General features: G+C 49.7%; 1 protein-coding gene across 1 annotated transcript in view; it reads right to left on the bottom strand.

Moving 5' to 3' along the window:
- USP6NL (USP6 N-terminal like) overlaps window positions 1-2737 on the bottom strand; it is a 246248-nt gene extending 243511 nt beyond the window's left edge. The window contains exon 1 of the mRNA XM_078075131.1: window positions 2716-2737. The gene's annotated coding sequence lies outside the window, so the exon portion shown is untranslated. The remainder of the gene's footprint in view (window positions 1-2715) is intronic.
- Between the last annotated feature and the right edge of the window lie 9465 nt (window positions 2738-12202).

Consider the following 12202-nt stretch of genomic DNA (forward strand, 5'->3'; position numbering starts at 1 on the left):
TAACGTATTCACCATCCTGCCTGCAATGGTCTGAATGTTTCTGTGCCTCCAAAATTCATATCTTGAAACCTAATGTCCAATGAGATGATATGAGGAAATAGGGCCTTTGGGAGGTGATGAGGTCAAGAGGGTGGAGCCTTCATGAATGGGGTTCCTGTCCTTATAAAAGAGGCCCCACAGAGCTCCCTTCCTTGCTTCTGCCATGTGAGGTTATATCTAGGAGGATCTGTCTAGGAATTGGGTCCCCACCAAACACTAAATCTGCCATACCTTGATCTTGGACTTCCCAGTCACCTGTAAGAAATAAATGTCATGGGGCACCTGGGTGGCTCGGTCAGTTAATTGTCCGACTCTTGATTTCAGCTCAGGTCGTGATCTCCTGGGTTGTAGGCTTGAGCCCCATATCAGGCTCTGCGCTGAATGCAGAGTCTGCTTGAGGTTTTCACTCTCTCCTCTCCCTCTGCCCCTCCCCCTGCTTACTCTCTCTCTCTCTCTCTCCCTAAAAAGAAATAAATAAATGAAAGAAAGAAAGAAAGAAAGAAAGAAAGAAAGAAAGAAAGAAAGAAAGAAAGAAAGAAAGATCTGTTGTTTATAAGCCACTCAGTCTGTGGTATTTTGTTATAACAGCCTGAACAGGTAAGACATAGCACTTTACAGAAAAGAATTTGCCAGCTCTTGAACTGGAAGCTAGAGGGAAAGCGATGGGCAAAGTGGGAACCTGGGAAAGGGACAAGCGGGCAGAGCTGTAGGAGTCAGAGGCCCTCGGAGGGACGAAGACTAAGGGACACTTGGGAGCATGTCAGCCCATTCCAAACAGATCCGCATTTAGCTTCTTGTTGTTCTCTTTTAACCTTGTGTGTTTTTATACTAATTTTGAAAATTGTTCCTTTAAGTGAAAATAGACTCATCCGCTTTTAGAGCTTGACTTCCCTCCCCAGGCCCAGGTACTGATGGCTGGGGCAGAGTGACATTTTCCTCCAATGTGGGCTCATTATTTTGCTTCTGGAATGGCAAATGCCAGGCTCAAATGGCGTGGTCTGAACACATCAAGGAGGGGAGGGAATCCTACCAGAGGTACCCTGAAACAAAGGAAACAACTTCAAAACCACATCAAGCAATCTGGACCTGTTACAGGGCAGATGGAACTCTGAATTGTTTGATTCTATCAGCAGAACAGAGGAAGGAAATGTTTTAAAAGGAGATTATGTTATTTTCCCCAGTTCTTATTATGAAACCTTCCTGCACTGAACTTTAAATATCAGCAGCCCCTTTCAGGGGGATGAATGGGATCCAGCCAGCAGGAGCGTTGCAGGGAAGTGGCTCCATTATGAAGAATGTGGAGAGGCAGAGGCTGAGATGAATAGTGGATCCCTGCGGGGTCCTTTGGCTGGGTGAAAAATCAGGCTGTAAAACACAGCTGCGTGTCTCAGGAAGGGATGGGTGTCTTTGAAAAAGCCATGTGCCCTGTATAAACATAAATTATGGGGTCCTTTTCAAAAGACATCAATTGTAATGAATAAAAAGTCTTCTGCATTCTTTGCCCTCCACAGGAAAATGATTGACAACTAGTTATTGTATAAAGAAGAAAAAATATCCTGGAAATCTCCTCCAAACAAAATCATGCAATAATTCTTTATAATGTGAGGCTCTCAATATAGAATTTTCCAAAGGAGGTTGTCTGTATCATTCAGCCCCAAACCCTGCTAAATAATAATAATAAAAAGGTGCTTTGCTCTTGTTCTCTAGTCAATGACTATCCAGGTAGGATGATATGGATGAGCCGGAGGTCCGTTCACTTGTCCGCTTTACATGGGTGTCCTCCCACACGCATCTCTAAATGTTGGGGTTCCATAAGACCCTCTGAGCACCAGAGGCCACATCCAACTGCTTACCTGATGTTGCCTGAGAAGTCTGGGAACATCTGAAATGTAATTACCTTCCCCTTCTCCTGTCAACCTTCACTACTCTGTGAAGGGCACCCACATCCATCTACTCACCCAGCCAGAATTTAGGATTTGTCCCCACATCTTCTGTTCTCATTGCCCGGCCCCCAGACCCTTCTTGAAAGAATTCAAAAGGATGACATCGTGAGGCATAATGAAGACCATATCATTGCCCTGCTTAGATCCTTCACTGACTTCCCATTGTACTTAGAATAAAATTCAAACTCTGTTCCCTAGCCTACAAAGCCTGCGTGATCTGATCTGGCAATTTCTCAAGCCTTTTCTCCCCCATTCCTTCCTCGGTCACAATGTTCCAGCAACTTCTGTGTTTTTCAGTCTTTGAACACTGTTGCTTCTTCCCACTCTGAGCTTCTGTGTTTGCTCTTGCCTGCGCACTTCACCCCACACACCTCAGAGACTACCACTTTGGATAGAGAACCTACTCCCAATCTCCTTTTTCCTTTTAATTATCAGGGCTTGGGGCTGAGCTGACTGTCACTACTGGAGTTCAACATGGCCCCAAAATAGCACCCTTCCTTTCTGTCCAAGTTCCGAGCCCTTGAGAAATCAGATGAAGAAGCCAGGCAGATGGAGAGCAAAATACCACATGTATTACTGACAAAATCGGTCTTGGAGAACATGGCTTACAGTATCTGCAAACAAGTGGCTTCCTCATACCAACCCTGGGTTCAAGTATACCGCCCACCCAGTCACAGGCCGGGCTGTGTCAGGGCAGACCTCCCCCGTGGGGGTCCGGGCCAGGAATACTCACAGCGGGGACAGGAGGGGCAGACTGCGCCGTCTGCAGGCAGGCTGGCTCTCCAAGAAGAGAAGAGGACATCTGGACTCCGCAAATCTAGTTTCTCTTTCCAAACGTAAGTAATCCCGCTTCCTCTAGGAACAGATACGGCAGGAGACCTGAAGTATCATGCTGGCGAAGCTCCCTCTACGTGGAAGGAAACACCAAGAGTTAAGAAATGTTCCCCCACCATGCCCATCCCCCCACCCCCTAAATCCTCCTCCCCTAAAATGCCCGAACTCCCCTCCTTTGGGCTGGGCAAGGGGCCTTCCCCTGGCTCTCCTGGTGTCCTCATCTTCCCTGCATTCACCTGCCCTTTCGTCCTGTAACGATCTATTTACATGCCGACCATGCCCATTCGTCTGTGACCTTCCCTAGTGACCTTCTCCCTAGAGATCAGGCAGAAGAACAGAGGGGAGAAATGGGGCTGTGTATGACTGGGAGGTGTTTTCCCTGCCATATTCCACAGGTTAAGGGATGACGCGTGCTGGGGATGGAATCCCCATTAGGACGGGACTTTGGACGAAACGAGAGCCCACACGGAGGACCACAGCAGGCTGGCCGGTGCAGGGAGGCCCATTTCCAGAGAGCTCTGTCCGTCTCTCTCCCGGCCTCAGCTAGCAGGTAAAAAAGGAAAGGAAATTCTGTCCTCCTCACACAGGGCTTTGTGAGACTATTTTTATTTAACATTCTGAAGACAGAAAAATCATCCGTCAGACACAGACTGCCCATGATCCTGAGGTTAAATGGTTCAATCCATGTCACAGTGGCTTTGGCTTCCCCACCGACAGACCAGACCCCCAGACGTTAAATTGAGCTTGGTTTAAAAGCGATGCAGCTGCACCCGAAGCATCTCTCCTCTGAGGAGATTAAAGCGGCCCCCAGATACGGGGTCCAACACATCCATGGGGCTGATGGCCAAGTCACCGCTGATAATCAACAGTCTGTTTGACTCTGCACTCCCTCACCCTAGTGATTCCATTCCTTGCAAAGGGTAGTATTGAAGCCTGAAATATTGCAGAGAACAAGGGAGAATGCGCTCGCATGTAGGGCAAGGGGCCCACAGGGGAGGTCCAACCTACCAGATTGAGGACAGCGAGAAATGGAGTTATTAATACGTAAGTCACAACCCAGATGGAGCGAGCGGTGTTCCCAGGACAGAGCCAAGCACAGCCCTGCTCCGGCTCCCACTCGAGGCGACCCTGGGGGTCAGGGGACTCGTCAGGGAGGCGGTGCTGTTCATTGCTCCCGAGAAAGCCCCAAGACTCCTGTGGAGCCAGGTCTCCGCACAAAGAGATGCACACAGATCTATGCATGTAGATTCGTACAATGAATCCTACAGGGCCACCACCACCCCACTAGACTCCACATCCAACTTCCAGTCATGCAGCGTCCTTTAGTGGTTTCTTCCTTTTGAAGAAGCCTTGGTGTTTCTGTTAACCTTTTCCAAGGATACAGAACTGTCCCACTGAGGAAGGATGGATGCCCAGCGGGACTTACCTGAGCCCACGCCCTTCACAGGCATGACTGCCTGTAAAACAGTATTCAAATGGTGTGTTCATTTCACCTGGAAAGAGAACACTGGCGGTGCTTTTCTCTTGCTAATTCATCTGAGTTCTCCCTTTCTGGAGGAGCGAATCCTCAAGCTGAGTCTTACAGGAGAGATCGGATCAGGTGAACATTAGAGGCATGGGTTTTGGGGGTGGCAGGTGGATGGCGTTCAGAGGGGACAGCAGAGAAGCCATAGGGGGACAGGGTGAGTCTGTGAGTAACCATAGTGTAAATGGCAAGGCGCAGGGAGGCCCGGTGGGGCCCTGCTCCAGAGCTCAGCTTGTACCCCGCAGGGAGTGGGAAGTGACGGGGTCACACCTGCATTGCAGCCAGATGAGTCTGGGGCCGATGAGAAAGATGGATTTGCAGGAACCGGGACAGGTGGCCCGGACGCAAGTTGGAAGGAAGGCTGTCACTACAGATCATGCACCAGGGAAGCCTTGTCAAGTGAGGGGTTTAGGCTGATCCATAAATGTCCCAGGGGCCTAGGGAGATGAAAAGTCTCTTTGGGGGTGAGTGAGGACCCACGCAGGAACGGGAGCCCACTGGACGTCTAGACAGCTACTTCCATTGTGTCCGTTAATGTTCTTGAAAGTCAAATGTGCTGAAGGTGAATTTCAAAAGAGAAAGGATCCCTTCTGGGTATGTACACAAAAGCATTGAAAACCGGGATTGGAAAGCTCTTTGTGCACCCAGGTTCATAGCAGCAGTATCCACAACAGCCGAAAGGTGGAAACAACTCAGTTGTCCATTGATGGATGCATGGCTAAACCCAATGTGATCTATACCTAAAATGGAATATTACAGCCTTATGAGGGAAGGAAATTCTGACACATGCTAGAACATGGATGAGCCTCGAGTACATTGAGTACATTGTAGGAAGTGAAATAAGCAAGTCACAAAAGGGCAGCTACTGTATGATTCCACTTACATGAGAAATCTAGAGTAGCCGAAAGCATAGGGACAGAAAGTAGAGTGAAGGCTGCCAGGACTGGGGAATGGGAAATGGGGAGTTACGGCTTAATGGGTACAGAGTTTCAGTTTAGGAAGATTCTGCAGAAGGATGGTGGTGATGACTGTACATCAGTGTGAATGTACTTAAGGCCGGTGAACTATATTCTTAAAAACGGTGAAAATGGTAAGTTTCATGTTATATACATTTTGCCACATTTTTTTTTGAAAAAGAGAGAAAGCGGGGTGCCTGGGTGGCTCAGTCGGTTAAGCATCTGCCTTCGGCTCAGGTCATGATCCCAGGGTCCTGGGATCGAGCCCCGCATCGGGCCCCCAGCTCGGCGGGGAGTCAGCTTCTCCCTCTCCCTCCCCCCACTCATGCTCTTTCTCGCTTGCTCTCTCTCTCTCAAATAAATAAAATCTCTAAAAGATAAATAAAAAATATATAATAAAAAAGAGAGAAAGCAAAAGTGATTTAACATTCACTGAGCACCTAATATATATCAGCACTGCCCTAATGCTATAAAGACTTCAGTTTATTTCATCCCAAACAAAATCCTACGCAGGGTGGCCGGCAGCCACACCTGGTCACATGTCCAGAGCACCCCCCCCCCCCCCAGCAATGCTGGACTTCAGGCCTGGCTCTCTCTGGGAAGAGTGAACACAGCATTATCTAAGCTCCTGTCCCCAGGCAACGATCAAATCCACCGCCCCAACCTGCCAGCACTTCATGAGAGGAGGCTCCACATCTGGCTGCCGGCTCAGCCAGCCAGTCTCTGCCCTCCCTTGCCTCCCAGCCCAGCTGTCACTGTGCTCTTAGAGAAAGGGGTCCTGAGGGCCCCGGAATCAGAGCTCTTGTGACCGGGGTCACCTGCGTGGCGGGGATGAGGAGAGATGAACACGGCCTCCTCATGAGCTGGGCAGCCCACTGTCTGAGGACCTTCTGGGCCTCCTGACAGCCTTGGTGAAACCTGATAGTTAAGATAAAGACTCAGAAGCCTTCTCGACACAGCATCCTGGGACCGTGATTGGTCAGATGATACACATGGCGACAGCACTCGGCCATCCCTTGGCTTTTGTGTTAGCTTCTCCCATCCCATGCCCTATCCAGGCAACTGAGACGCTACACCCAACCAGCTTCCCAGGGAGGGCACTGAGCAAATACACCTCTGCGTCCTAAGAAGGCACAAAGCTACAAGATGAACTCGGCCCATCCCGCTCTCTGGAGCCTGCTCCCCGGTGTGCATCTCCTCTTCCTCTCTGCGCAGCAACACTAAGCCAAGTAGAACAGAGTGACTTTCATATGCTGTTGCTTTCAGAATCTCTGCCTCCCATCACAGAGGCCTACACGAGTCTGCGTCAGGGTCTGACCTAAGCTTCTTTCTTTGCTGGTGGGGTACCATTGACCTAAGCCTCTTGCACTGGAGTGAAATACAGGGGGCTGGGGGACAAGGGAGGGTGGATTATTGCGGAACGGGAATGGAGTTTCAGTTTAGGAAGATTCTGGAGAAGGCCTGGGGGAGACCCGTTCTTTCCCCTGCAGACCCCAATCCTTCTTGTTCCTGTGCATGTGCGTGCGTGCGTGTGCGTGTGCGTGCACAGTTGGAACAAAGAGGAAAATCCACCTTTTAGATTCCAGGCCTACTAGATCATGGAGATAAGCACCCCCTTGCCGGCCACCGGCCTCACACCAGAACACATGCCACTGGGGACTGCGGGGCTGCAGGAGGGCTGGGCCGAGTCGCGGGGGCGGCCCTGCCCTGGCAGCTTGCACAAACAGCCTCTAAACCAGATCTGCAGGCCCAGTGTCCTTTGTTCTTTCTGGCACCTAGGGCCCCTGTTAAACCAGGGCTCCGACTGCTCCCTCTTGGAGAGGACAGAAGATGACTACATTTCATTTAAATGAGCCAGCTTCCCCACACCTTAAAACCATCCCTAATCCTGTGAGTCACCCACTCCTTCCCTGGTCAAGTCATTCAGCACCCTGGCTCCCGCAGCCCTCAGGTCCTGATAGGATCTAGAATCCCGAGAACCCCAGTCTTGGGAAGAACCTGGAGTCAAGTGTGAAGACCCTGCCCCATACGGCTTGCCTTTCAAGGCCAAGTTGCAAAGATGTGCTGGGATGTAGTTTGCACCAGCACTGTGGGATGGCGCTGGGGACAGGAGTTGTCTCATTTGTCGTGGACTGGAAACAAAGGGGCAGCCTGACCTGTTCTCACCGCACCAGTGGCTTTAACAAGCACCTCAGACTATAATTACCTTTCGCCAGTTGGACCGGTTCAGGAAATGGATGACTTCCCCTAGGGCTGTGGGGACTGCCAGCCGGGGTTCTCGGGACTGTCCCTGGACGTCTTGTTCTGGCTTCTAATGCACTTGACTTGTTATGTGAGTCACAGTCCAATTAAAATAAAAGTGGCTGAGGCAAAAGGATGGAGAGAAAAGCCAGAACTACGTAGGGAGGACAAGGCAAGGAAGCATTTATGTTAGTGGCCCGACTGTAAAAACGCCAACCCAAATCTCAATTTACGACACTTTGGTTGTCTAGTATAGAGGCAATTATGCTATTACAGAATGTGATTATTTCATTTTACCAACAACAAAAAAATGCACCCAAGTTTCCCTTTGGTCGCTTCTCTAGTGACTTTCAAATATTACTAAACTGTCAGAAATCCGATTCACATACATACTTTTTCGGAAGCCTCTATGGTGTAAAGCAAGATATTCCTGGATTCTGAAGCTAGCTGACTACGCTTGGAAAACACCAAACGCTTTTGTAATTCTAGATAATAATAAGTACTCACTTGGCATGAAAGAACATGAAATATAAACACCAGCTCATCAAAGGACTTCAAACGTCTTAAAAATACAATCCAGGAGCCAAATGTGATAACAAACCCAACTCATAGGATGGGTCTTCAGAGGCGAGGCAGGGTCCGTGGGGCAGGGAGCCATGTGGCCGTGCTCCTGGTGCTTCCTCCTTTGTAACTGGATGGGTTGGAGAGGTGGGGTTGGCTTCCTGACAGCCCCCAGAACTCACCAGGGCTCCCCACGGCAGCAATCCTATTTGTAAAGCAATGCTTAGGTATGGCGTGGGCCCAGGAAGAGGTTCATGGGTAGGCTTCTCATGGTCTCCTCTTCCTGCTGGCCCTCTTTCCCACATCCAGCCCAAAGCTGGACCTGCCCAGAGCCAAACTGCAAAGTAGGTAAAATGAATCTTTAGTTTCCTCAGCCTGACCACCTGAGTGTCTGTCATTCCTTTCCTTCTCCAGGCAATCCTCAGCCCGGGCCCATGTTCTCCTAAAGCTTCAGCCAAATACCATGGCCATTCACCAAAACATTAAGTGGCTGATCTTTGGCAGCTGTGACTCTCTGAGCAGCATCTGTATTCTTGAGAAAACCCTCAGGAAAAGTGTGATGGCTAACTTTGTATATCAACTGGGCCAAGGGATGCCCAGATAGCTGGAGAACATTATTTCTGGGTCGTCTGGGAGGGTGTTTCCAGAAGAGATTAGCATTTGAATCAGTAGACTGAGGAAAGAAGACTGCCCTCCCCAGTGCGGGTGGGTGTCATGCCCTCCTCTGAGGACCTAAGGAGAATAAAAAGGCAGAGGAAAGGTGATTTGCTCAGTGCTTGAGCTGGGATGTTCATCTTCTTCTGTCCTTGGACACTGACACTCCTGGTTCTCAGTTCCTTAGCCTTGGACTGGGACATACATCCTGCACCCTCTGGTTCTTGGGCCTCTCGGCTTGGACTGAGACTTTCACCATTGGCCCTCCTGGTTCTCAGGCCTTTGGGTTTGAGCCTCCAGCTCAAAGCCAGCAGCTTGTAAGACTTCTTAGCCTCCATAATTGCTAACAAATCTCCTTGTGTCTGTCTGTCTGTCTGTCTACCCACCTATCTATCTCCTATTGATTCTGTTTCTCTGGAGAAGTCCAAAACAAAAAGGAATATGGTCTAACTGGAATTTCGGATGTCAGGAGGAAGAGGAGGTACAAAATGAGGCATAGGGAGAAGCGCTGCAGAGAAACCCCTAAGGCTCACTGAGGAGGTGTCACCTACATGAGCCACACACAAGGGCAGGCCAGGTACCGTGGGGTAGACCAGTTGTCCAGGAGAAACCACCACACAGTGTTGTAGACCTTTCTCCTTAACCACCTTTGATTATCTCCTTAGCCAGGGAACAAGGGTAACCCAACTGCCTCTGGCTGTGTCTGGGATGGCCTCAGTAGTGCTCTATGATGGGGGATGGGGGCTCTGACTCCCAGAAGAGAAGACCTTCCCTACAAAGGGGCTTCACACACGGGGTTGAGGGAAGTATCTGGAGACAGAAAATGGCATTGCCAAGAGTCAGACCGGCCCCAGGTGTGTTCCCTACTCATCTCCCCAGGAGAAATGCATGCAGGTATTCTGGGCTTGTGCCATTTAAACACACAGGAAGGACAGCTTGCTGGTGACCTCATTACTGTTGTTGCCCAGAGAACCAGTTACACCTGTTCACCACCCACAGCCTGCTGACGCTGGGCTCAGATGCCAGGCCCAGGAAAAGCCTCCACAAGACCCAACGCCTGCGCAGAAATGCTTCCCTCCCCAGCTGCATCAAGGACTTAGAAATATTTCCTCTTGGGTGGAGAAATAATGGGGAAAGAATAAAGCTTTCTGTGTTCATCAAAAAATAGATGACCCATGACTCCCAGCTGGCATGAACAGTCTCTTTCATATGTTCCTCTAGCATTGCCCAACAAAGTCGTTGGTAAAGTTGTGCGCCCCACAAGTTAGCAGCCTGGAGCCTGAGCCACACCACAAGGGCAGTCCCACCTTACGACAGCCCTTTGTCGCCCGACAGTCGTTGGCTTCCAGCTGCCCTGTCCGTGGGGGAGGCTGCGTACCGTCCTGCCAAAGAGGCAGCCAGATACTCTCAGCAGCCAACACGGCCTGTCAGAGGGGGGCTGGGGAAACCACCTGTGCCTATCACAGCGTGAAACATTTAGGGAATCTGAATGTAATCTTCAGACTGTTCCTTTGATTCAGTTTCTGTTGTTTTTTTTTCCAGACAGGTTTCTTCATCCATCATTGGTATGGATGTTTCCATGTTCCTTTGTTCCTTTTCTTATTTTTGCCTGTTTGCTGTTCCAACCTTCTGTTTCTCTCTCTTAGAGTCTCAGAGCGTGGTTAAATTCTCCAGGACATACTTCCCTCCTTATCTGATTGCTTTTATGTCTCCCTTTCTGAGCCAGTTTGGCATGGCGGGGCCGGGGTGGGGGGTGGGGGGATGGTTTGCAGCCACGGCCATTTTTCAGTGCCTGGTAACTTGGCAGGGACAACACAGGAGAGAGTTTCTGTGGGGTTCTGCACAGACTTTGTTGGCAAAGCTGCATCCTGCCTCCTCTTTTGAGATTGTGGGAAATATCCTGCTCCAGTTTTCATTCTACTTCATTAAGAACATTTCTAGGGGCACCTGCATGGCTTAGTCGGTTAAGCACCTACCTTCGGCTCAGGTCATGATCCCAGGGTCCTGGGATCGAGCCCTGCATTGGGCTCCCTGCTCAGCGGTGAGTCTGCTTCTCCCTCTCCTTCTGCCCCTCCCCGTGCTAGTGTGCTCACGCTCTCTCTCTCAAATAAATAAATAAAATTTATTTTAAAAAAAGAGTATTTCTAACTACTGTATGGATCCCTTCCTTGGGTCCTTTGGTCATTCCTCCAAATTCTGTGGAGCTCTGGAAGACGGCTAACCTCCTGAGAGCCTTGGGGGTGAGTAAGAGCTTTTACCCTCATGCGATTTCCCCATCAGCATTGTTTAGGCTGCTTCCTTTACTAGAGAGTGTTCCTGAGAATTCTTGGGATCTTATTGATTAACCTTCCCTTTCACATCTCATTTTAGGGTTGTGGGGGAGGGGCAGGGCACCGGGGAGATGAAGGTGGAGTTAGGAGCTATTCCAGGTATCATGTTTCTTTCCTCGGTGCCCATTTTTCAAAGCTTACCTCGTGGGATTGTATTCTTTCCTGTATTTGATCATCAACAGTGGGTTTTTGTCTTTGTTTTGTTTTGCTTTTGCTGGCATGACCATGTTCTCTTGATTTCATTAGGCTTTGGGGAGAGAAAGAGAGTTGTGGTCTGACTTTATTTATTCTTGGGAAAATGCAGGTCCGTGGAATTAGAAGCCAGCGTTCCACCAGGCAGGGCGTGGGCAGCAAAGAAAAGACTAGGATACGAGGCTGCGGGGTCACCTCGTGGTTCTGACCAGTGGCCCTGGCGTCATCCAGACAACACCTCTGTCAGGCTTTGGTCTTGGAAACGAACTTCCTCTTGGCCTCAACCACAGCCAACGAAACAGAGACCTGCTTTCAATTCCACTTACATCTGAGAAAAAGAAATCCTTTCATTTCTATTAGAAGCCTCCACCCTCAAAACTCATCTGTCTACTCACACTCAACCCACAAAGATGACTTCACTGGCTGTCACCTCAGCAAGACCTTGTAAAGGTCCCACATTCTCTGATTCCTCTGGCTATTCCTTCAACAGGTGTGCGGGACTCTATCTTCCCTCACAAAAGAATCTTCCCAAGGCAGTAACCAGCAATTTTGGCAATTGGGGTTAGGAAAGTGAAAAGTGAGGGGAGAGTACTCCCCATGTAGTTTGCAAAGCCCCCTCGGTGCACCCTGATGTCCGCGGTAGCTGACGCAGACCCTGGGGTCACCTTGGCACCCCAGCCAGAGAGCTGCCCTCGGGGTGGGGATAGGACAGGGAAGAAGCATGGTTGAGCATTTCCTCAGGAATTATCAGTTTATAACTTTGTACAGTCTTCTAAAACCATTATTTTGGGGCACCTGTGTGGCTCAGTTGGTTAAGTGTTGGACTTGATTTTGGCTCAGGTTGTGATCTCAGGGTCATGAGATCCAGCCCTGCAACAGGCTTCACGCTGGGCATGGAGTCTGCTTGGGACTCTCTCTCTCCCTCTC

Source organism: Halichoerus grypus, chromosome 6 (genome assembly GCF_964656455.1).
Source record: "Halichoerus grypus chromosome 6, mHalGry1.hap1.1, whole genome shotgun sequence".
NCBI classification, from domain to species: domain Eukaryota; kingdom Metazoa; phylum Chordata; class Mammalia; order Carnivora; family Phocidae; genus Halichoerus; species Halichoerus grypus.